This window comes from Haliotis cracherodii, unplaced genomic scaffold (genome assembly GCF_022045235.1).
Source record: "Haliotis cracherodii isolate W230 unplaced genomic scaffold, xgHalCrac1.p SCAF_11, whole genome shotgun sequence".
Taxonomy (NCBI): Eukaryota; Metazoa; Mollusca; class Gastropoda; order Lepetellida; family Haliotidae; genus Haliotis; species Haliotis cracherodii.
Window position 1 is genome coordinate 10,946,117 of NW_027266266.1, and position 25,643 is coordinate 10,971,759.

Sequence of the window (25,643 nt, forward strand, 5' to 3'; positions counted from 1 at the left end):
AAATTGACATAATGACACTTTTATATTACTGTGATTGCGTTTCTGTATAGCTCCTTAACTGATGTCGCTATTACAGTTATAAAGAAGTTAATATGTTCTTTGTTTTTGATAAACACAAATTGACTCAACGGTATTGCTTATTATGGTAACATAAAAGCTGACCTACTAGACATCCGTTGACTGACACATGACAGGACAAAGAAAATGTTTCTTTAAGCCAGAACGACTATTAGACTGTGTACATCTTCATTAAGGTGTCCATTAAGCAAGTACAACCATCATTTCTCAACGTCGTCTCATCGCGTTGACTTGTGTAGGGAAGAAACAGGCAGTGTCTAATTGTGTTTCTCGACGACCACAGCCAATCAAAAATAGTCAGATCTTTGCTTAAAGGTCAATTTGTAGTTAACTTAACCACCGTTAGGTTGTTTTGAATTTTTTTGTCCAGGATAGAAAATCCACAAGCGTTTTCACATCCACCCTCCCCAACAAACTGCTCTCATCTCTCTGCTCTTTTATCTACCCATCACCCGTGGAGATTCCGGGAGGAGTGAGTGAGTAGGTTGGTTAGTGTCAACGCCGCTTTGAACAATATTCCAGTCATATCTTGGCGTTGCAGCTTAGGGTGGGAGTAAAACCGGTAAGAATGTAGCTCCCCGACAGTCTCTGCTTGTCGCAAGAGGCGACTACATGGACCTGTCAGGCTCGGCGACCTGGTTAACTGCGTGTCATCGTATCCCAATTGTGTCGATCGATGTTTACGACGTCAATCAATCACTGGATTGTCCGATCCAGGTTTGATTATTTACAGACCGCTGTAATATACATAGGATATTGGTGAGTGCGGCGTTAAACAACAAATCAAAGAAATGTATGAACCACAGCTTAACGACCTGTATATTCATGTCAACATCGCTCCATCCACACGAAGACTGAATACCTCCCAAGTGTGGATACCCAGGAGGAAATGTATTGTCGCATCAAGAGACTTCTTTCGTTCAGCTAAATTCTTTGTTTTACAAATTAAAGCGCTTAATTTTTAAGTTTCATTTTTACAGTGGTTCTTGTAAAACATACTACTATTTCTACTGTCAGGAATATATTAAATTTTACTTTTCTACACTCGCTGTATAAAGAAGTGACCCTGCCTAAATGGGGGGGCTGACCCGTGAAGATCCGGGGTAGAAGAGGTCTTCAGCAACCCATGCTTGCCGTAAAAGGCGACTATGCTTGTCGTAAGACACGACTAACGGTTGAACAGGCTCGTTGACTTGGTTAATGCATGACATCGGATCCCAATTTCGTGGATCTCTGTTCATGATGTCAATCACTGGATTGTCTGGTCCATACTCGATTATTCACAGACCACAGCCATATAGCTGGAATATTGTGCGGCGTTAAACAACAACAAACAAACAAACAAACAAACAAACATAATGAGGAGCCCTGTTGCATGAGATACTGGTCACTGCTGGATTGAACTACATCTTAAACACATGATGCAACAAACTGAACCAACATTGCGTGGGCCGCCAGTTCATGAGAACCCAGTCTCCCTTTAAGGAATCTTGTTGATCCTTGACGTCTAATCATTGTCATTCAAACATTTTGTGCATATCGTGTGTACTGTCAAGAGGTCGTCAGATGGAGTGGATTTCATTTCAAATCATCGTCCAAAGAGTTCATCTGAAGAACAAGCAATAATATGTTGTGGCATCGGTATGAATGACTCTGGTGCTTGAGGTACTGTGATTCTAACGGTTTCCATTTGAAACCTGTGCGTTGTGATGAGGTTAATGCAGGTACAGAAATATAATAGGAGATGTGAAATGGGGTTAAACGTCGCATGCACTTATATAGCTAAGTGCATGCACATGTGTGTATGTGTGGGTGTGGCTGCTTGTACTAGTCCGGACTAATGCCGATTTATAGTGCTAGCTCACTGAGATACCATGCGCAGTTTAACATGAATACCCCACTCAGACACAGTATACTGACTCCGAGCCGACCAGTCCTTGTTTTAGCGCCTTGCCGGGTGCCAGACAGGGTAACAACAAGTACCACATTTTAACGTCTTTTGGTATGACGCGGCCGGGGATCGAACCCCGGACCTTCCGCTCTCCGGTTGGACGCTCTAAATGCCGGGTTCCAGACAGGGTAACAACAAGTAACACATTTTAACGTCTTTTGGTATGACGTCTTTTGGGGATAGAACTCCGGACCTTCCGCTCTCCGGTTGGACGCTCTACCACTAGACCACGGAGGGGGATCAGCAATACCTGACACTGTAGACATGGCCGTTGTACGAAAATATGGCAATAAGGGCTGATATTGCAAGCGTGTTCGTTATGATAAGGTTACATCAAGTACGGCAGTATGATAATAAGGAACGACATTGTCAACGTGGGTACAACCCGCGTCATCTGTGTTTAGATCTGCACATAAAGATTCAGAGTGAAAAACACCATCCACAAGACTGTATCACACGTGGCATGACGTCACAGAACATCGAACTTACATCTCCATCTTCAAAGGTACAGGGCAATTTGTACTTAAAGAAAGCAAATGTCACCTGAAGTTTTTAAAAAAAACAATACCCGCAATGCTGCGTTTCCTCATAGATAACTTATATGTTATTTTGTGACTGGGACATTGAGGCAAGAAGGAGTGAGTGAGTATGGCTTAACGCCGCTTTTAGCAATATCCCAGCAATATCACTGCGGGGGACACCAGAAATGGGCTTCACACATTGTACCAATGTCGGGAATCGAACCCGGGTCTTCGGCGTGACGAGCGAACGCTTTAAGCACTAGGCTACCCGACCGCCCCTGAGGCAAGAAGTAAGCATCCCCATGAGAACTCACAGTACCGGCCTCTTTGACCTGTGTATGTATGCACATGAATCGGATTTTCTTCTCGGATTTGCAATGTCAAAACAAGGGAATTTGGCACAAAAAAAAATAGGCTCCAGGCGTGTCGTGGTCTGATATCGCTAAATGATGGTCAAATAACCAATTCCCTTCCACTGTTTTAACCACCCCAACCAGAAATGTAAGTGACCGGTGAGACCGCATTATCTGTTTCATATTTAGATCTGTTCACAAAGATTCAGAGTCACAAGAAGACCATCCACAAGACTGTGTGACTGTATGACAAGAGGCGACTAACGGAATCGAGTGGTCAGGCTCGCTGACTTGGTTGATGCATGTCATCGTATCCCAATTGCGTGGAGCGATGTTCATGATGTCAAACACTGAATTGTCTGGTCCTTACTCGATTATTTACACACCGCCGTCATATAGCTGGAATATTGCTGAGTGCGGCGTTAAACAACAAACAAACAAATGAACTAAAGTTTTCAAATAGGGTCATGGTAGACATGCGGAGGACATTCCAAATTTGACCAAATGATGTCCGATGACACCTGGTATCATCAATATCACTGTTCTACAGCGGTTGTTCATGAACACATGCTCGTGATAAATAGTCGGAAGTACAATGGACGCAAATGTCAGCAGACTGAGTGGGTGAGTAGGTTAACGCCGTTTTTTTACGGTATTCCAGTTATATCACTGCGTGTCAGCTTAATGTGAGGAAAGCCCAAAATGATGCAGGTCTCAGACGTTTACCACTTCGGTGAAACCCACGATCACGGGCATGGTGCTGACAAAAAACGAGAAACATAATCGGGGCGAACCGGGATTCGAACCCACAATCATATATTTCTGGCGTGTCCAAGGGACGCAACTCTGCACAGCGAATCGCGGCGTCATAGGCGACTGGGCTACCAGTGCCCCCCTCAACAGATGCTGCTGGTTTAGTCAATTTTATATAATGTTCCAGAGGGCAATTTAACAGTAGGACCGATCAACATGTTAAGGTGGCAATGATAGTGATCTTTTCAGTAGGGCAATAGATATCAGACCGATTGACATCATCAATGTGGTGATGATGGTGGTAATGACCTAAGTGTTATTTCCAGTACGGCAATCTAATAGAATGGACCGACATTGTAAATGTGGCAATAATAATGTTGTTTTCAAAAGGTCAAAATAATAGTAAGACCGACATTGTACACGTGGCAATAATAATGTCATTTTCAAAGGTGAGGTGAGGTGAAATGGGGTTTGACGTCGCGTCTAAGATTATTGCACTTATATAGCGACGTGCATGTACGTGTGTGTGTTTGTGTGGCAGTGCTAGCTCACTGAGATACCATGCCGCAGTTTAACATGAATATCCCACTCAGACACAGTATACTGACTCCGAGCCGACCAGTCCTTGTTTTATCCCCCTAATGCCAAGCGCCAGACAGGGTAACAACAAGTACTATCTATTAACGTATTTTGGTATGACGCGGCCGGGGATCGAACCCCAGACCTTCCGCTCTCCGGGCGGACGCTCTACCACTAGACCACGGAGGCGGTCGTTATTTTCAAAAAGTCAAAATAATAGTAAGACCGACGTGGCAATTATAGTGTTATTTTCGTTGGAGCAATATAACCGTAAGAGAGACATTGTAAACTAGGCAACGATAATGTTATATTCAGTATGGCAAGACAATAGTAAGACCGACATTGTAAACGTTGTAATTGTTTTGTTATGTTTATTAGAGCAATATAATACTTCGTTCGTGACGGTATTCCTCTTTGGACAGTATTGAAGTGAGATCATGGCCTGTCACAATCCCAGTTAATAACAAAGATTACGGTAGAGTACTAGTCTTTAATGGTATGTGCATGGTCCACAAAGAGGTGTCAAGGAATCGACATGTAATATCCTTGTGGAACGCTTCTTGTTGTCTATTAAAACATAATGTGCCTACTAATACAGCAAACTACGGTTATAACGAACTCAAAGGGACTACTATTTTCAGTTCGTTATAACCGTAGTTCGTTATAAGCATATATACAGCATAACTAAAGCAAATAGTCGGGACTAAAATGTAAGTTCGTTATATCCGCCAGTTCGTTATAAGGGTGTTCGTTATAACCGTAGTTTCTGTAAACACAATTTTCGCTGGACATAAGCATCTGCCAAAAGGATTTTTTCCCTAAACCTTCATAAAAATGGCTAAAACTTGCAAAGTGTAAGATGACATTGTTCATTTGAGTCTTGTCAGAATACAAAAGAATGCGGATGTCCTCATAAGTAATATTGTTCTGTAAACCATGCGAGATCCCATCTGGTAAAGAATCATTCTATGGCTGTTTAACGGCATTTTCAGGAAGCCAGGCTGATCAGATAAACTGTTTGGAGGTGTAAAGTACCGTTCAGGTTAGGTTCGAGTTCGAGTACCCAAATACCACCTAAAAGATGTACCGTTAGTGACGCAGGTAGCATGGTCTATTGCATGCTCTTGACTCCAGAACCATAAGGATCATACTTTAAATCAGTGAACCAGAAAATGATGATTGTGCACGGTAATCACGATCACTACACCAGTTACGTTACTGTTCAAAACAGATGTCCCTTCGATATCGACCGGGAAGCAATTGACTATTTTATGCCTGCATTTTTTAATGAACATTCGGTCCTAATGTTGCCACATGTCATACCCATAAACGTTCCTTGTGAGGTTAGCATACAGTGCAATCCTGCCTGTCGCCGTGACATTTACTGAACTTAATGTTACAGATAGGAACAAACCTTTAAAAACGTAATTAGAAATAAATAACATTTATTACAAAGTAAACAAATTCCGATTCTCACAAACTGCTGGATAATAGAAAAGCATACACTTGAAAATTGAAAAATATAAACGTTATTAAAAATTTAATAGGCTGAAATCATTTGCAAAAACATTGCAAACTTTCAAGTTACAACTATATATATATGACGTAAAGTATCATGAAATGCATTGGTATTTTTAAAATAAACTTTGTATTAAACCTTTACAAACGTTATTTATAGTATTAATATCTTGCCGGGTAGAGGTAGGTATACATTTGAAAACTGAATGTGATAAAAAATTAATTTATTACAAACGTTATTGAAACATTACATTGTTGAAGACAGTCGCCGAAATACTGCAAATATAAGGTGCAAAATACAACCATGACACCCGTCAAATACATCACCATCTAACAACAATTTCTTGTTAACATCATTTTTATCCACCATCAAGAATGGATGCATACTTTCTTTTGCTATAGAATTTACGCTAACACCCAAGTGTACTATATAATTACCCTGTACTTGCTTAGCTGAAACGAAACATCTGAACGACCTCTGATGTATAATAAATTACCATAAAAATGTATTCGATACCGTTACTAACATAAGTATTGCTATAGATCGAGGGCAAATCCAATTTGCTCTCCTAATAAAAGTAGGCTGTATTTTGCTACTCACATTCTCTGTGTGGTGCCAAGCATTGGGTAAATTATTTGATAGTGAATCATCCTTCAGAGCACATGGGAAGGCAATCCTCATCCTCCACCATTAACAGCATCCGAGCGATTAAACAATGCGTGTAATTTAACAGCAATCAGAAGTGTTTTTCAACACACACGCTACTACAACTACAACCATATCACTAAACTGGGTTTGAATGTCAATCGATATTCATTTGCACAGATGTTATGACAGGTTTACGATTTACTGTTAAAGAAGGTCTTTGAGTAGCAGACTGAGACAACGTCATGTATAATGACACACATAAACCTGACTTTTACGTTGTACATAGAAATATTAAATTAAATAATATATGTACAAGTGTGTGTTTTAAATATGTTTGTAGAAAAAATATTTCAATTTTATTATCGGTTGTGTCTCCAGCTATATTTGGACGGCCAAAAGGTTGATCAATTCTACTTCGGTTTTTCCACCCGGAAGGACCCCTTTAAGTAACAAGTATACATGTACGAATCTCAAGTGAGTTGAAATTGGGTTTAATGTCGCGTCCAAGATTATTGCACTTATATAGCGACGTGCATGCACGTGTGTGTGTGGCTGCTTGTACTAGTCCGGACTGATGCAGATTTATAGTGCTAGCTCACTGAGATACCATGCTGCAGTTTAACATGAATATCCCACTCAGACACAGTATACTGAATCCGAGCCGACCAGTCCTTGTTTTAGCCCCGTAATGCCGAGCGCCAGACAGGGTAACAAAAATGTACTATCTATTAACGTCTTTTGGTATGACGCGGCCGGGGATCGAACCCTGGACCTTCCGCTCTCCGGGCTGACGCTCTACCACAAGATCAGGGAGGCGGTACGGATCTCAGAATCACCATGGTTGTTATTCTTGGTTGTTTGCCCCATGCTAAATTGAATGCACCCGGATTGCAACAAAGTGGTAACCGTCATTTTGGGCAGTCCATCACTATTCAGCTGACATACTACGGTATTAGGTACTGAAAATTCAAAAGGAACTACCCCTTTGGTATTTCGGGTGAGAATAGATCCCCGGCGACGTATGCTGGTCGTAAGAGGGGGCCAAATGGTAAGGGTGGTCAAGCTCGAATGCTTGGTCAAAGTCATCTTATCCCGACGGTGTGGATCGTTGCTCACAATATCAATCACTGGATTGCCTGGTCCAGATTCGATTATTTAAAGATCGCCTTCATACTGCGCATAGTACGGCGTTAAACAACAAATAAACAAACAAACTGAAGGATCTGAACTACTACATGGCATTGTTAGAGTCTACGCCTTAAGTGAGTGAGTGAGTATGGTTTTACGCCGCTTTTAGCAATATTCCAGCAATATCACGGCGTGGGACACCAGAAATGGGCTTCACACATTGTACCAATGTCGGGAATCGAACCCGGGTCTTCGGCGTGACGAGCGAATGCTTTAACCACTAGGCTACCCGACAGCCCCTCTACGTCTTAAGAAGACCCGTGGAGATTCGGCGTAGAATAGGTCTTCAGCAACCCATGCTTGCCGCAAAAGGCGACTATGCTTGTCGTGAGAGGCGACTAACGGGATCGGGTGGTCAGGCTCGCTGACTTGTTTGAAGCACGTCATCGATCCAAATTGCGTGGATCGATGCTCATGATATCAATCACTGGATTGTCTGGTCAAGACTCGATTATTTACAGACCGTCGTCATATAGCTGTAATATTGTTGAGTGCGGCGTTAAACAACAAACAAACACATTTCTTAAGAAAGCAGAGTATTATCTTAAATAGGAGATAAATTGAACCATGTCTTTACGGATACGTATTGAAATCAATCAACGAAATACTCTATCGATGTAAGGACAGAACACACAAAGATGGTTCCAATGTAGGCTAATTTAAAACAACAGTGAAAGCTTATTTCTGAAAACTAGAACGTGTGGTATTGCCCATGTGATATTTCAGTACGCATGAACGCGTGATAGCACACCCTATCTGATGATATGTCAACTCCTTTAGGAAGGATGTTCAACAATGGGTCAATAGATAAAAACTGTCTTTCGAATACTAGTAATGTTGACAAAAACCTGAATCACTTCAAGGTTTTCTTATGACCTTATAAATGTTATTATCGTACATAAGCGTCAAAGGTGAAGATACTGGCATTCATCGCAAACACACGCAAAGGCAAATCAAGTGCTTCCCATGAATTACCACATGTCACATTTGGGAATTGCATCGGATATGAGTATGGTCACTTTGGATATGTCCTCCAGATGTCTGCCACAAAACGTTTTCAAAGCTTTACTGAGGCCTTCAATGCTGCTCAGTGTACAACGAGGACATCTGTGTAACAATCTTATCCATTTTGTCCGTTTTGGTTCGTCCATTAGCAAGCGTTCTTGTCAATATCTATGAAGCTTGTGCTCACTCACTGCGGAAACCAAATATCAAAGTGCATTCAAGTGATAATCATGCAACTGACAAAGCATGTTAACCTTCAATTACTTAATTGTTTATCATTTCATCAAGACAACATCAAGTAATAATTGACGTCATTTGTGAAAATGCCAAGCATGTATGCCTATATGTTGCAATATGTGTCACGTCCATGGACACCGTGGTCTAGAGAGGGGTAAAGTCACTGACAAATATGTTATGTAGATGCATACTTTATCTTAATGTTGGGGAAGGTAATTGACAGTTTGTATAAACAACAATGTTAGCTTTGACAGAGACTCGTATCTTTACCTCTGTTCAAAGGCCATTTGTAAACACGCCTGTCACACAACCCACTGCAGAACGTAATTAATATTAATAAACACCAGTCTGATGTGATATTGTGATGGTGGATAAAGTGATAAAGGTTCATCATTCACCCCGGTTGTGTGCTAACATCATTACAACCACACAAGACACACAGATGCATTGCAATACACCACACATGCCACTACTGCACTTGGCAATAACCTGTAGGTCATCTTGGCAGAATATGTAATAGTGATGCTCAAACAGCTGTAAATCCTGGGCTTGGAAGGGTTGGTCAGGTCAGGTCAGGTCAGGTCAGGTCAGGTCAGGTCAGGTCAGGTCAGGTCTAGGTGAGGTGAGGTGAGGTGAGGTGAGGTGAGGTGAGGTGAGGTGAGGTGAGGTAAGTGTTAGTGTTAGTGTTAGGGTTAAGGGTAGGGAACGGGATTTAACATTCTGTGAGAAAAGATTCTCATATAGTTTGACTTTTAGGTTGGTTTCAGGGTTATGGTTAGGGTTAGGGCGAAGGTTAGAAAAGGGGATATCAGATTAAACAGTCAGAAAGAACGAGAGTTTATGTAGTGTGACATGTAAGCTGGTCTCAAGGCAAGGTTGAGGTTGAGGGTTGGGTGAAGGTAAGGGTTAGGGTTAGGGTTAGAGTCAGGGTCAGGGTTAGGGTTAAGGGTAAGGGATATCTGGTTAAACAGACAGAGGGAGAGTTTAGGTTGTGTGAGGTCCAGTAACCTCTGGACAATTGCTTGTCTAGATTCATAACGTTCACTGTCATATATTCCATGAGAACATATACTTGCCTCTAGATATAGTGACTCATTTGTCTAATTGTGCCTTCTGTGTGTATTTCATCACATTTACATACTGTCAAATGGGAAATGAGAAACGATGGACGCCACGTGAAGCTGATACAATCGTGTCAATGTGATGTCTTCTGGAAGATCTACTGATCATTTTAGCAAAATGTCCTTTTGCACAAATCGATGACTTCAGCCAGTATAAACTACCTACTTATGTAACCCTACGCTTAATGTCATAGGTTTTTTAAGTCATTTCGGAGGGCTGATTGATTTCTTCTTTAAACCTACACTACATTTCATGAGAACGTCTCATCCTACTTTTTGGTCGGGATGAGAGAAGCTGATCTCAGAATAGGTTGCTTGCTTCCACCTTGACATACATGTACCAACGTTCGTGATAGTTCATCATGTCAGACATACGAGTGTCACGATCAACTCCGCATATTAAACCCATTGGGGTGTTTGGTTTAATGGGCATTTCTTTGAAGTTAACACATGTCCAAGTCGACAACAGTGTATGGATAACAACTACTTCTTTATAAGGGACCAGTCATTTGATGTTCTGTGGGAATACCTGTGATTCTGTATTGAGACCAGATATTGTTTTAGCTGCAGATACAAAACCAGATAAAAAGAACATTTCAACATTTCATTTTCTTTTTCCTCCAACAATATGAGGCATAATTATTTTTGTCAAGAATTTTCTGAGACAATATATTTTTTCGATAAAATTCCAGTCCCCACCTACCCCTCCCAGAATATAAAATGGTCAGCACCTTACCTATGATAGCGACGTTTCGGTAACGATCCCTATACCGTTTCCCTTGCTTGACAGCGACTTAAGCATCTATATGATACAGGGGTTGTTATTTATTACAATGTGTTTACTTTGGAAAGTAGAATGTATGGACAAAGGCCTCACTAGTTATATTTCCAAAGGATCATTGATCGACACATCGCAGACACATACGTATGGTTCTATACGGTCTATTTCCGGGATCTGTTGATGGTATAACTGCTTATAACGTTCGGCTCATTCAGGTGCTAGTGTTATATCATCATATATGTGTGTATGTGTGTGTGTGTGTGTGTGTGTGTGTGTGTGTGTGTGTCGATTTAAGTATTTGAATAAACAATTTGTTTGTTGTTTAACGCCGCACTCAGCAATATTCCAGCTATATGTCCAGTGATTGACTTCATGAGCATCGATCTACGCATTTATGATACGGTGACATGCATCAACCAAGTCAAAGAGTCTGACCACACGATCCCATTAGACGCCTCTTACGACAACCATAGGTTCCTGAAGATCTGTTCTCTATACAGATCTTCACGGGTCCATAAATATACGAGGGTTGATATATGAGTTTTGAACCTGACATAGAAGGACTTGACCTCATGACAATAAAATTATGTATTTTTCGACATAACCCCCTTCCACATTGAGACACGTTTGCCGACGACGATGGAGGGATTCCATCCCAGGTTTGGACAAGTACATTAGTAAAGTACACTGTATCAATATGGTGGTTAGAATAGGAAGACAGACAAAACTGGCTAGAAGAGCACTTGAGCATATGTTGTAAGAAACGTGCACAGGAGCATTTTGCTGGTGCTCTTTACTTGGTAGACTCATTTGCTAAATAAATATTTGTAACTGAATGAATTATTTCGAACAAAATGGCATTTGATGGAGACAATGATAACAGTTTGCATTTATATTACTCTGGCTTGACATGGTTGAATATATCATTCTGTGTAGCTTTAGGAAGAGCAGTTCTGCTAACATTATATTTGCTGTCTATAAGCCAGTCTGCGATTTTCCATTAGACAACCGGTTGCAGAGAAGAAAATTACAAATGATGACGGACTACATTGCATTTGAATGTTGAACGATTAATTTCCAATTTCTAACAGATCGAGTAATATTATTCGATTGATGTTGAATATGTTTTAGAACAAAATCATAGAGAGCTTAATACGATGTCATAACCCTTACACGATATTTGAACGACTGAGCGCGTAAAATAGGAACCGAATGTTCCCAGAACATCACGCTTGTATCGGTAGGTACTTGGAAGTCGTTATCTGAGTAGATTTAGGCCCCTATTGTTTTGTATGATTTAAACCCCACTCACTCACTCACTCACTCACTCACTCACTCACTCAGCATCAGGATAAGAAAGGGATGTAAGAAGGGTAATGTGTGAACCGCAACTTTTCAGACTACCGACGCTTCTATATACATATTCACAAAGTTACATTCCTCCATACCCGCTATTCGTTAATCGGGCAATATGTTAATCAAGACAATTTGTTAATCCGGACAGTCGAGATAAATGGGATTTCACTGTACTTGGTTCTCAGAACCTAACTATGATCCCTATGCTAATAGGTGCACATTTTGAAAAAAAATATTTAAATCAAGTAAGATAAAACCTTGGACAATGGTCACTTTTAGTAATGGGGTATTTTTTAAATCCGTATAATTTTTCCCAGAAAGTACATGTAAAGTATTTTAAGAAACAAATGCACGCAAGACTGGACTTATTCAAAATGCGGGTTCAGTGTTTCCTTGCAGAGAAACAAATGCATATCTTGTAACAGTGACCGAAAACATATTCTTTAACCGATAAAACGCCTGATTAATAAATGGAAGTTCTCCAAGTTTCGAAAAAAACATGGTTCTCAAAGCATTGGCAATGAATTTGGTTGAATTTGGAACAGCCACACATGTGCCGGGACCTGGGTTAGCAATGATATGTTGGTTGTGTAACATTGATGTCTCTCGAAACGTCGAAAGATTTCCCGTTACAAAGCTGAGACATTTAAATCTTAAACCCTCAATAAAAATCAGGATCCATTTCAATGACGCAGGAAAAGCAGATTCGTGGTTTGAAACGAGGAACATAACACCCCAAGCAAGACCCCTTCAAATAAATTGATACGCTTAAATAAACACTAAAATTCAAGGAAAGTACAGAAAAACTAAATCCATTTTCAGCCGTGATTAAAAAGGATTAATTCTCCCGTGAATGGTCAGAAAAAACGAATGCAAGTTCTGAACAAAACTAGCGGTAACAACATGGTTGTCGGTGTTGTCCCGCGTCGCGTGGGCTTCCGATTCCTCTGATTGCAGAAGCTGACGGTTTCTGGTCGCCATTGACTGCTTCCCACTTCACGGGACGTCTCAACCTCTCCAGGGACAATTCCACTTGGCTGACTGCAGTTTCGCCATTCAAACAGCTAATATTGAAATTTGATGCTTTAAGCAGCGTTCTCCTGCCGCGCCAAGCGTTTGAATCTCAGAAATTACATGGCTTAATCGTTGTCCGCGTCTCCTTCTTTCCGTCGAAATGATCAGTAAAAATACAACTTGATAAAGGGAGTTTCGGAACTGACATCTTTGCTGCATCTCGTGGTCATCTCGTGCTGCATCTCACTATACTGTGGCAGTAATTTGGCGATGTAGGCGTCCGCGAGGGTAAAGAGAGGCATATACATGTTTCCATGTCGGTGTAGCTGCTTCGAGAAGGAAGTATTCAATATACTGTACTCTCATTACGTACAGCGCCTTATTCTATGAGAAGTCTGAGCATAGGGTCATACAGTTGATGATTTCCTTCATCGAACGTTTGAGTTATTCAGCGACAGAACATCATGTGTGTCTGAGTTGGTGGGGAGAAGTGGGTTTGGGTGTGTAGGTGGTTGGGTGAGTGGGGTTTTGGTGAGTGAGTGGGTAGTTGCGTTAGGGTGAGTGAGTGAACAAGGGTATGGATGGGTGGATGGGTTGGCTGAGCCAGGGAGTGAGGGTATGGATGGGTGGATGAGTTGGCTGAGCTAGGGAGTGAGGGTATGGATGGGTGGAGGGGATGGCTGAGCCAGGGAGTGAGGGTATGGATGGGTGGATGGGTTGGCTGAGCCAGGGAGTGAGGGTATGGATGGGTGGATGGGTTGGCTGAGCCAGGGAGTGAGGGTATGGATGGGTGGATGGGTTGGCTGAGCTAGGGAGTGAGGGGATGAATGGGTGGATGGGATGGCTGAGCCAGGGAGTGAGGGTATGGATGGGTGGAGGGGATGGCTGAGCCAGGGAGTGAGGGTATGGATGGGTGGATGGGATGGCTGAGCCAGGGAGTGAGGGTATGGATGGGTGGATGGGTTGGCTAAGCTAGGGAGTGAGGGTATGGATGGGTGGAGGGGATGGCTGAGCCAGGGAGTGAGGGTATGGATGGGTGGAGGGGTTGGCTGAGCCAGGGAGTGAGGGTATGGATGGGTGGAGGGGATGGCTGAGCCAGGGAGTGAGGGTATGGATGGGTTGGCTGAGCCAGGGAGTGAGGGTATGGATGGGTGGATGGGTTGGCTGAGCCAGGGAGTGAGGGTATGGATGGGTGGATGGGTTGGCTGAGCCAGGGAGTGAGGGTATGGATGGGTGGATGGGATGGCTGAGCTAGGGAGTGAGGGTATGGATGGGTGGATGGGATGGCTGAGCCAGGGAGTGAGGGGATGAATGGGTGGATGGGATGGCTGAGCCAGGGAGTGAGGGTATGGATGGGTGGATGGGATGGCTGAGCCAGGGAGTGAGGGGATGAATGGGTGGATGGGATGGCTGAGCCAGGGAGTGAGGGTATGGATGGGTGGATGGGTTGGCTGAGCCAGGGAGTGAGGGTATGGATGGGTGGATGGGTTGGCTGAGCCAGGGAGTGAGGGTATGGATGGGTGGATGGGTTGGCTGAGCTAGGGAGTGAGGGGATGAATGGGTGGATGGGATGGCTGAGCCAGGGAGTGAGGGTATGGATGGGTGGAGGGGATGGCTGAGCCAGGGAGTGAGGGTATGGATGGGTGGAGGGGTTGGCTGAGTCAGGGAGTGAGGGTATGGATGGGTGGATGGGTTGGCTGAGCCAGGGAGTGAGGGGATGGATGGGTGGATGGGTTGGCTGAGCTAGGGAGTGAGGGTATGGATGAGTGGATGGGTTGGCTGAGCTAGGGAGTGAGGGTATGGATGGCTGGATGGGTTGGCTGAGCTAGGGAGTGAGGGGATGGATGGGTGGATGGGTTGGCTGAGCTAGGGAGTGAGGGTATGGATGGGTGGATGGGTTGGCTGAGCTAGGGAGTGAGGGTATGGATGGGTGGATGGGTTGGCTGAGCTAGGGAGTGAGGGTATGGATGGGTGGATGGGTTGGCTGAGCTAGGGAGTGAGGGTATGGATGGCTGGATGGGTTGGCTGAGCTAGGGATTGAGGGTATGGATGGGTGGATGGGTTGGCTGAGCTAGGGAGTGAGGGTATGGATGGGTGGATGGGTTGGCTGAGCTAGGGAGTGAGGGTATGGATGGGTGGATGGGTTGGCTGAGCTAGGGAGTGAGGGTATGGATGGGTGGATGGGTTGGCTGAGCTAGGGAGTGAGGGTATGGATGGGTGGATGGGTTGGCTGAGCTAGGGAGTGAGGGGTATGGGAGTGAGAAAAGAATCCCAATGCTATACAAATTCAATTGGAATATACATTGATTTCGAAAATGTTTAATCCCGCGACCAGTCCGTGATCTTTAAATGTTAAGATTGATAGTTTCTTCTTCTTTTCCTTCTTCTTTGTCTTCTTCTTCTCATCATTCGTCTTCTTCTCCTTTTCTTTCTTCTCCTTGTTCTCCTCCTCCTTCGCCTCCTTTTTCTTCTTCGACTTCTTTTGTTTTTGATTTTCGTCTCCTCCTCATCCTTCTTCACTTTCTTCTCCTACTGCTTCTCCTTCTTGACTTCTCCTTCTTCGACGTCTACTTTTTTGTTCGTCTCCTTCGTCTTCTTTACCTTCTTCTACTGCTTCTTCCCCTTCTTTATCTTCTCTTTCTTCTTCGTGTTTTTCTCTTTCTTCTTTGTCTTCTTCTTTTTCTTTTCTTTCTTTGTCTTCTTCTACTTCTTCTTCTCCTTTCCTGTGACTGAAGATAAACCTGTATGGATTTTTAATGTGAAGTTTACTACGATATACGACTTTTGTGTTGGACGAGAGGTCGGTCATATGACCGCGAAACTGTAGTTCGTGAGTGTATGAACGACACATTTTTACGTTCATACGTTTTTCACGGGACTATTCGTGAAATGACATAAACACTGACGGACTACTTCCACATTTCTGGGAGAATTTCGTAGCAATTCCGAAGCACGAATAAGTACAGAAGCGTTGATTCTGATCATTTAGACCCTTTTATCTTGAACTATAGCTTTTAAACATACATCCGAGAGTTTAACTTGCGTGCCCGTTCACGGATATCCCTGCATCAACCCATACCAGTGAACAAAACGGAAAATGGCACATGCCAAATTATCCATGGGTCTGCACCCTTCCAGGAACAAAATTATGGAATCCTGGAAGGGACATTGTCGCGGTGTCGCCGTCACAAAAACAAGTGTCAAAAGTAACCAAAGCGTGACAGTCCGACAATGCGACAATGCTGCGTTGACGCGCATTTATTACGCCTTTTTTAACACATTTTGATGGGGCGACAATGCGACAACGCGACATATTTAGACCTTAAAAATGTCGCTTTGTCGCATTGTCTCCATTTTGTAAAATAGGATTAGTCAAAGCGTGACAATGCGACAAATGGCCACAATGTCGCGTTATCGCATTGTTCCGTAACAATTTTACTAGTTTTCACTATATATATATATATATATATATATATATATATATATATATATATATATATATATGCATACACACACACACACACACACACACACACACACACACACACACACACACACACACACACACACACACACACATATGTATAAGCCCAAAAGTGTGCAGGCCTCAGATGTTTACCATTTTGCTGAAACCCATAAGTACGGAGATGGTGCTGACAAATCCGGCGTGATTGCTGCCATGTGTTCGGATGACATCTCCCATGCCCAGATGCCGAGGATGCAGGGTTACAATAGGTCCAGAGCAACCTATGCTGGACGTAAGAGTTGACTAAATGAATCGGGAGGTCGGGCTCCATGACTCGGTTGTTTACATGGCATCGTGACCCGACGGTGTTGATCGTTGCTCATGATATCACCCACTGGTTTTTCTTGTCTACATTATTTACAAGCCGGTGTCATACAGCTGGAAGAGATTGCTGTGTACGGCGTTAACACGAAACACGAGTCTGGACTAGACAATCCAGTGATTGACATTATGAGCATCGATCCACGCAATTGGGATACGATGACACGCATTTCACGTAATTGTGCTGAGTGCGGCGTTAAATAACAGACTACCAAACCTAACAGAAATGGAGTTAATTTAACTCATAAGACATAACATTCCACATCGATTTCCCTTGCATCTACAACCTACACGGGGAACGGAGCGGTCGGGTAGCCTAGTGGTTAAAGCGTTCGCTCGTCACGCCGAAGACCCGGGTTCGATTCCCGACATGGGTACAATGTGTGAAGCCCATTTCTGGTGTCCCCCGCCGTGATATTGCTGGAATATTGCTAAAAGCGGCGTTAAACCATACTCACTCACTTACTCTCTCACTCACCAAAAGAAAAGAATAAAACATAATGAAAATATGTCAAAAGTAACAGATATTGAACAACTACAGATTATATGAGGGCACAGCTCCTAAATTAATGTTTAATATTTGGTCAATTTGGTTTAATGCCGCTTTAAACAGTATCCCAGTTTTATCATGAAGTGTCAGCTTAATGTGGGAGGAAAACCCGAAGTGATGCAGGTCTCATGTGTTTACCACTTCGGTGAAACCTACGAGCACGGGTATGGTCCTGCCAAACCCATAAACATAATCGAGGCGGACCGGGATTCGAACCCACGACCATAGGCTCCTGGCAGGCCCAAGGGACGTAACTCTGACGCTCTTAGACGACTGTGTCCGTGCACCCTATCCCCATATGAAACAATAACGAGAGATCGTGTCGATCAAAATGACACAATGCGCTAATCTTAAAGATTCTTCATCTGTTGAAGGAGTGCATTTGGGATATTAAATCATACGTTTATTGCACTGTTGTGCTGTATTCTATGAAGTGTTAAAACAAAAGAATATTTGGTTTACCACCCAAGGGTATCGCTGGCATTAAATTCTTCCGCTGTGATGAAGCTGTCAATTACTGAATAACGTGATGCAAGAACGTGAATAAATCTATTAGCAACTGATCAATACTCCAACTTCTATTTTCGAATTGACGTGCTCGTATACATTCATTTTAATTACTAATTCAGTAGGAGATGCCGAGATAAGGAAGGAGGAAACAAAGTAGGATAGCAAAGTTAAGACTTTTGAAAAAATTACTCTTGATAAAAAAATTGAAGTGGTTCAATACGGTGATATTGACAAATATTTGAGATTCGTAATGTAAAAATATAATTATAGTTAAATATAAAAACGTTCTCATAAACTCTTTTTCCTAGCTTGAATAAAACATGGAATGAACGTTCAATCCAAACTTTTAATGTGGAGCGTTACGAGTTTGAAATAATCCACGAGCCGAATAAGTTCTTTCTACGTTTTCTTAGAACATTTCAAGATGTGGACTGCTCTGGCTTGCTGGGGATATTGTACTTAACTTCCGGGCAAACGGAAGTATACGCCCATATTTGATTGTGGCTAAAATGTAACAGAAAGAAATGGTTAATTGATGGAGATGTATTTGGTACAGGTATCATAGTTGTGTTTTGGACCTTAAGTTTGCAGTGTTTCAGCGACTCTCTTCACTCTTGTAATGTTTTCAACACGTTTGTCATCTGTTGGTCACATTCCATTTTCAGATGTATGCTTTCTTTTGTCCGGCAGTTTATTGTGGTGTTGATGTGAAATGGGATCCAAGATCATTGCACTTATGTAGCACTTTTTAGCGACGTACATGCACGTGTGTGTGGCTCTTTGTACTAGTCCGGACTGATGCCGATTTATAGTGCTAGCCCACTGAGATACCATGCCGCAGTTTAACATGAATACCCCACTCAGACACAGTATACTTGTAATTAAAGAAGTTGTTCATTCATAGAACTTGTCTAACTTCATACTGACTCCGAGACGACCAGTCCTTGTGTTAGCCCCTTTATGCCGAGCGCCAGACAGGATAACAACAAGTACCATCTTTTAACGTCTTTTGGTATGACGCGGCCGGGGATCGAACCCCGGACCTTCCACTCTCCGGGCGGACGCTCTACCTCTAGACCACGGAGGGGGTCTCAGTTTATGAAAATTAGAAATTTGGAAACAGTGTAATATATACTATTATTGCTATAAATAACGTTTGTAAAGGTTTGAAACAAAGATCATTTTCCAAGTACGGATGCATTTCATGATACTGTACATATATATGATTTATACTTTGAAAACAATTGTAACTTGAAAGGATTACAAAAAAATAACACATGCTCGACTGAGCATATAAAACATTTAAACCAGTAACAAAGAAATCAATTACGTACTTACTACTTCTAATACATAAAAGTTTAATAAAATAATAAATAGGTCGTTGATGTATACATAATGCAGCTATGCGCTTATGTATATGTAATCAGTCTGTGTTGAGTGTTTAAATTGTGTTTATATTGTGTTTATATTGTGTTTATACTGTGTTTATATTGTGTTTATATTGTGTTTATATTGTGTCATATGCACCAGTAGTTGTGGGCAGGGTAATGTTGAATGAAGGAAAAAGTATTATCGCTCTTAGAACCTCGCGGACATTGCTTAAGTAAGCCCAAATAAGCGTGTTCAATTGATGGTTCTGTCTCAATGCGTGTGTTACAAGCACCACCAAATCCTTTACCCCGAACACGTATAGCTGAAATAGACCTTAGTTCCATGTGTCGAGAACTTCATTTAGACGTAGTACTTGATAAAAGTTGACAAAAGACAAACCGATTTGTTTTGTAGCTTGACAGGGCTTCTAATGCCAGGATGTAGTGGATTAGTTTGTATTTCATGAAACCTAAAAGGTTATCAGCTGACTAGTCGATATCCAGCTCGACCTCATAATTTGCAATGAATATCTAGTTTCTTCTTATTCCGAGCGTTGGGGCATAGGCGAGAGTTTCTACACCATGAAGTCATGATGATTAATGTACTGGGACGTAACTGATTGGTACATTCAGGCATTATGGACGTGAAGTGAGTGTTTAGTTATAGTTGAACTGCTCTATATCAGCATGGGTGAGTGAGTCAGTTTGGTTTAACGCCGCTTTTAACAGTATTCCAGTCATATCACGGCGTGTCAGCTTAATGTGAGAGGAAAGCCCGAAGTGATGCAGGTCTCAGACGTTTACCACTTCCGTGAAACCCACGAGCACGGGTATGGTGCTGACAAACCTAGAAACATAATCGGGGCGATCCGGAATTCGAACCCACAATCATAGGTTTCTGGCGAGCCAAAGGGACACAACTATGCACAGTTGGTACAAGGACAACTTTTCTGCACAGCGAATTGCGGCGCCTTAGACGACTGGGCCACCCGTTCCCCCTATATCAGCATGCATGAACCATGCATCCATCTGGGAGAGTGGGACTACACCAGCTGATTAGTAACTGATCAGATAAACATGTGCATTTTGTTACATATTTAGCACAAATGATGTGTGAATGATTAAGTGAATGGAATGATTATCTGAACCAGAGATCGGAGTTAGTATGAGTACAAGTTTGTTTGCTGTTTAACGCCGCACTCAGCAATATTCCAGCTATGCGACGGCGGTCTGTAAATAATGGAGTCTGGACCAGACAATCCAGTGCGTGACATCATGAGCATCGATCCACGCAATTGGGATACAATGACATGCATCAACCAAGTCAGAGAGCCTGACCACCCGATCCCGCTAGTCGCCTCTTACGACAAGCATAGTCGCCTTTTACGGCAAGCATAGTCGACTTTTACGGCAAGCATAATCGCCATTTACGACAAGCATAGTCGCCTTTTACGACAAGCATAGTCGCCTTTTACGACAAGCATAGTCGCCCTTTACGGTAAACATAGTGGGAGACTGGACACGCAGAGTGACTAGAAATGTTCCACATCGGACCATTGTCCTGAACCATCAGTCACTTCGTACCAAAGATAAATAGTATGTACACATGCGATGTGCTTGTCGTACGTAGTATAAGACAACGAGTCTAGAGGTAGAGCGTCCGCCCGGAGAGCGGACGGTCGAGAGTTCGATCCCCGGCCGCGTCATAAGAAAAGACGTTAAAAGATGGTACTTGTTGTTACCCTGTCTGGCGCTCGGCATTAAGGGGCTAAAACAAAGATTGGACGGCTCGGAGTTAGTATACTGTGCCTGAGTGAGGTATTTATGTTAAACTGCAATATGGTATCTTAGTGGGCTAGCACTATAAACCGGCATTAGTACGACTAGTACAAGCACACACACACACACACACACACACACACACACACACACACACACACACACACACACTCACTCACTCTCTCACACACACACACACACACACGTGCATGCACGTTGCTATATTAGTGCAATAATCATGAACGCGACGTAATACCTCGCCTTACGTAGGATGAATGGTATGTACATATGAGATGTGTTTGTGGTACGAGTGAGTGAGTGAGTGAGTGAGTGAGTTAAAGTTTAACGTCCCATCGGCAATACTTCAGCCATATCGTGACGAAACAAAAATTGACATCAACAATATATTTTAAACTGTATAAAATTCTGCCGACGAAGGGCAGTATAATAACTAGAACATCACAGAATTACATAAAACTAGTTAGAGAGCATGTAAAAATATTATTTCATTTTGCAACACAATATAAAAACAGTCTAGAGATCGCCAACAACTGAAGGTAGATCACCACGCTAGGGTCATTGGGGACCTTCAGTACTTTTGCTACCTGCATGGACCCCAGCAGGATTTACACCATCCCTTCAGTGGTTGGCGATTATTGTCAATTTAGCCGTATTAAAAGAACATATATTCTGCGATTAAAAACGTGGCAGTAATAAATATACTGTGAATGACGTGGACTTACGTTTGAGGTACGAGGAATGAATGGTATGTATACATGGATGAATGGTATGAACAGATGGTATGTGCTTGTTATCCTAAAGATGAACTGCATGTACACATGAGATGTGCTTATGTGTGGGATGAATGGTATGTATACATGAAATGTGCTTAAGGATAGGATGAATGGTATGTGCTTGAGACGTGCTTGTGTGTTGGATAAAAAGATAACTGTATATACGTGTCAGAGTGTTCTGGACACATTGCTCACTGGCCGGTCCTATAAGTATTTCTTCAACAAGATGACTTCATGGATGAATGATAGAAAACGTCACTCGCCCTCTACGTGCTGTTTCACCTTCATCATGACCCTGAGCCAAATTACACAGCCAATATTCTGCCTATACCTACATATATTTTGGCCCAGACTGATATTGATTACGCTAAGGCCAGTAATCTGGACATTATATCACTCGACTGGCGGTATATACGTCTCTGTTGAAAAGCTCCGTTGCAAACAAGACGTTAACGCGTATTTAAATGGCTGCTGCAAATAGAATTAATTCACAGACTTACTTCCCAAACGATATAAACATACAAGCTATGTTGCTACCCAAAGGAGTGAAATACTACACAATCACGGAACGGATAAAATGAAAAATACATTTTGAAAACTAACATCTCCCATCACACGATTTTTTGCCGCGTCTTAACAGTAAATCCAGTCAGGAAGACTGCTTACTCCTGTGCACCCTTTCCACTGACAAATATGAAGCCACATTTGTTTTAAAACAAGTAAAACGAAAAGGATATCTACGTACCACCTTAACGTCATGGACAGGTGCGCGTTGTTTGACAAGGTTACGGAAAGAGAGACATATTATGTAAATGTTGTGAAATTGCTTTCAATTCCGTAATATAAATAGGGTAAGCAGAAGAGATGAGGTGAAGTCAAGTGGGGTTAAAGACCCCCAAAGATTATTGCACTTATATAGCGACGTGCATGTACGTGTGTTTGTGTGTGTGGCTGCTTGTACTAGTCCGGGCTGATGCCGATTTATAGTACCAGCTCACTGAGACACCATGCCGCAGTTTAACATGAATACCCAACTCAGACACAGTATACTGACTCCGAGCCGACCAGTCTTTGTTTTAGCCCCTTAATGCCGAGCACCAGACAGGGTAACAGCAAATACCATCTTTTAACGTCTTTTGGTTTCGCGGCCGGGGATCGAACCCAGGGCCTTCCGCTCTCCGGGCGGACGCTCTACCATTAGACCACGGAGGCGGTCAGCAGCCGAGAAGATTGATGACAGATGACAGATGCAATGTTATTACTTGCTTTCTAACGGTACCAGAGTTTTACCGATCGCATTGAAACAATAAAGATGTAGAAATCCTACTCAACTCTATCTTCGATGATAGGAATAGAATCCTTTGAAATGCAATAGACTGGTGTTGAAAGACAGTAATTGATGTCAAAATAAGGGAAAAGAAAACAATCGTACCCCGATAGTGAATGCAATAATTAACGATTTTGTTTGTTTGTTTGTGGATGTGTGTCCAACGTCGTGGTTCATACAATATGTTCTTCTTATCTCAAACACAAAGTCAAAAAACTTTTGTTGAAAACAACTCACTGTAGGTCTAACGGGACTTATTATCTTGATTGCTTTAAGATCCACCACAGAGTAAATGAAAGCCGCCGGGAAATGTTTGTAAACTGGTATTTAAACGCCAACGCATTTGTAATATTGATAATCGCATGTCTTGTCTTATAAAACACACACGAAGACAAAAACGGAGAGCGACAAACTCATCGATAAAATGTTCATAACAGTGGCAAAGCTCAGGTGTTGAGAGCGAGACGTAGTCCAGTATGACTGTCTCCAGAACCAGATCTAGCATCAAGCTCTGTATTACGTAATCGCTGGTGTTATTTAAAATACATATATTTGCATTTTTGTTGGTAATTTAAATATATAACACTTCAGGCATTGTGAGATTGAATTCAATTATCCGTTCTTGGTAGGTCTGTGTCAAAGGTATCACTGTTTAAATTATCTGTAAGTTTCATTCGGAACAACTCGGCTAATTCCGTAACCTACATTATAACTCGGGCAGCAATGACGTAGTATTGTATTTCACTGTAAACCGCATATCGATCGATTTCTCCATTTGTAGTTCGTACCCCATGATGGTAGATGTTGGGAAAACATCTTTTTATAGTTGATAGGAATCATAATTAGGTATATTTACCGTGTTTATTTATAACAATGCAAAACGTCAATGCTGGAAATTAATATAATCGATAATCTTCCGAAACAGATTCCACTGGGAGAACAAGGCTAAATAGTGATAGTAATTAAATGAACGAATCAATGAAAAGGATACCAAAAACGTTAAAAGATGGTACTCGTTGTTACCCTGCATGGCGCAAGGCATTGAGGACCTAAAACAAGGACTGGTCGGCGCGAGTCAGTATACTGTGTCTGAGTTGGGTGTTCATGTTAAACTGCGGCATGGTATCTCAGTGAGCCAGCACTATAAAACCGGCATCAGTCCGGACTAGTACAAGCAGCCACACACACACACACACACACGCACGCACGCACGCACGCACGCACACACACACACACACACACACACGCACGCACGCATGCACACACACACGCACACTGCTATGTAAGAGCTATGATCTTGGACGCGACGTTAAACACCATCTCACCTCACCTAACACTGCCCCACATGAATGATTGGATTGACGTAGGCCACTTTAGGCTTAAGACATACAACAAGATATACAACATGGCAGAAATCGAGGAACAATGGTCTTCCAAATTGGGACTTTCGTGTAAATGAGTCGTGGACAGTCTAGACGTTCATTCGGGAACTGTTCTAATAATGCTCAAGTTACCGACATTAACGACATACGTGATTCTGTCTTCGAGACTGACCACTTGACAACATCCTGGCACATATACGTCGTGTCCTTTACAAACACAGCATTCGTACTCAAACATACTCACTTTACTTATATAGAGCAACTGTACGCGACTATTTTAAATACTCGGTATTAATGGTTTTCATAGACTCTGCTTGTATGTCATCGGTACACTGTTTCCCTAGAAGTATGACATGTGTACGTCTTAAAAAGAAATTATGTCAACAGATAATCGATTATCTACCAGCGCCTCCGAAGGGCCAGAAGTCATTTTTTCATAAATCAACCAGTTTTGATTTTTGCATTAATTTGTTGTTTGTTTGTTTTTTTACCAAGGATATCATCGTCGTCGTCGTCATCATCATCGTCATCATCGTCACCATCACATCATCATCATCATTGCCATCACATCATCATCATCTTTGTCATCATCGCCATCATAACCATCTTCATCATCATCATCATCATCATCATCGCCTTCATCACATCTTCATCATCAACATCATCTTTGTCACCATCTCCATCATCACCATCTTCATCATTATTATTGCTGAATTTGCTTATACCAATTATTGCTAGCATTATTACTTCATACACACGTCATACTACAAGCACATGTAAATCCGCGGCCTGCTTAGACCTTGGCTTCAAAGAACCAAATCACTAAGTATGCTGTTTCACTGAAGAAGGTTAAACACGTTAATGGGGCTTAACGTGTCCAAGATTATTGCACGTTTATATATAGCGACCAGTCCTTGTTTTAGCCCCTTAATGCCGAGCGCCAGACAAGGTAACAACAAGTATCATCTTTTGGTATGACG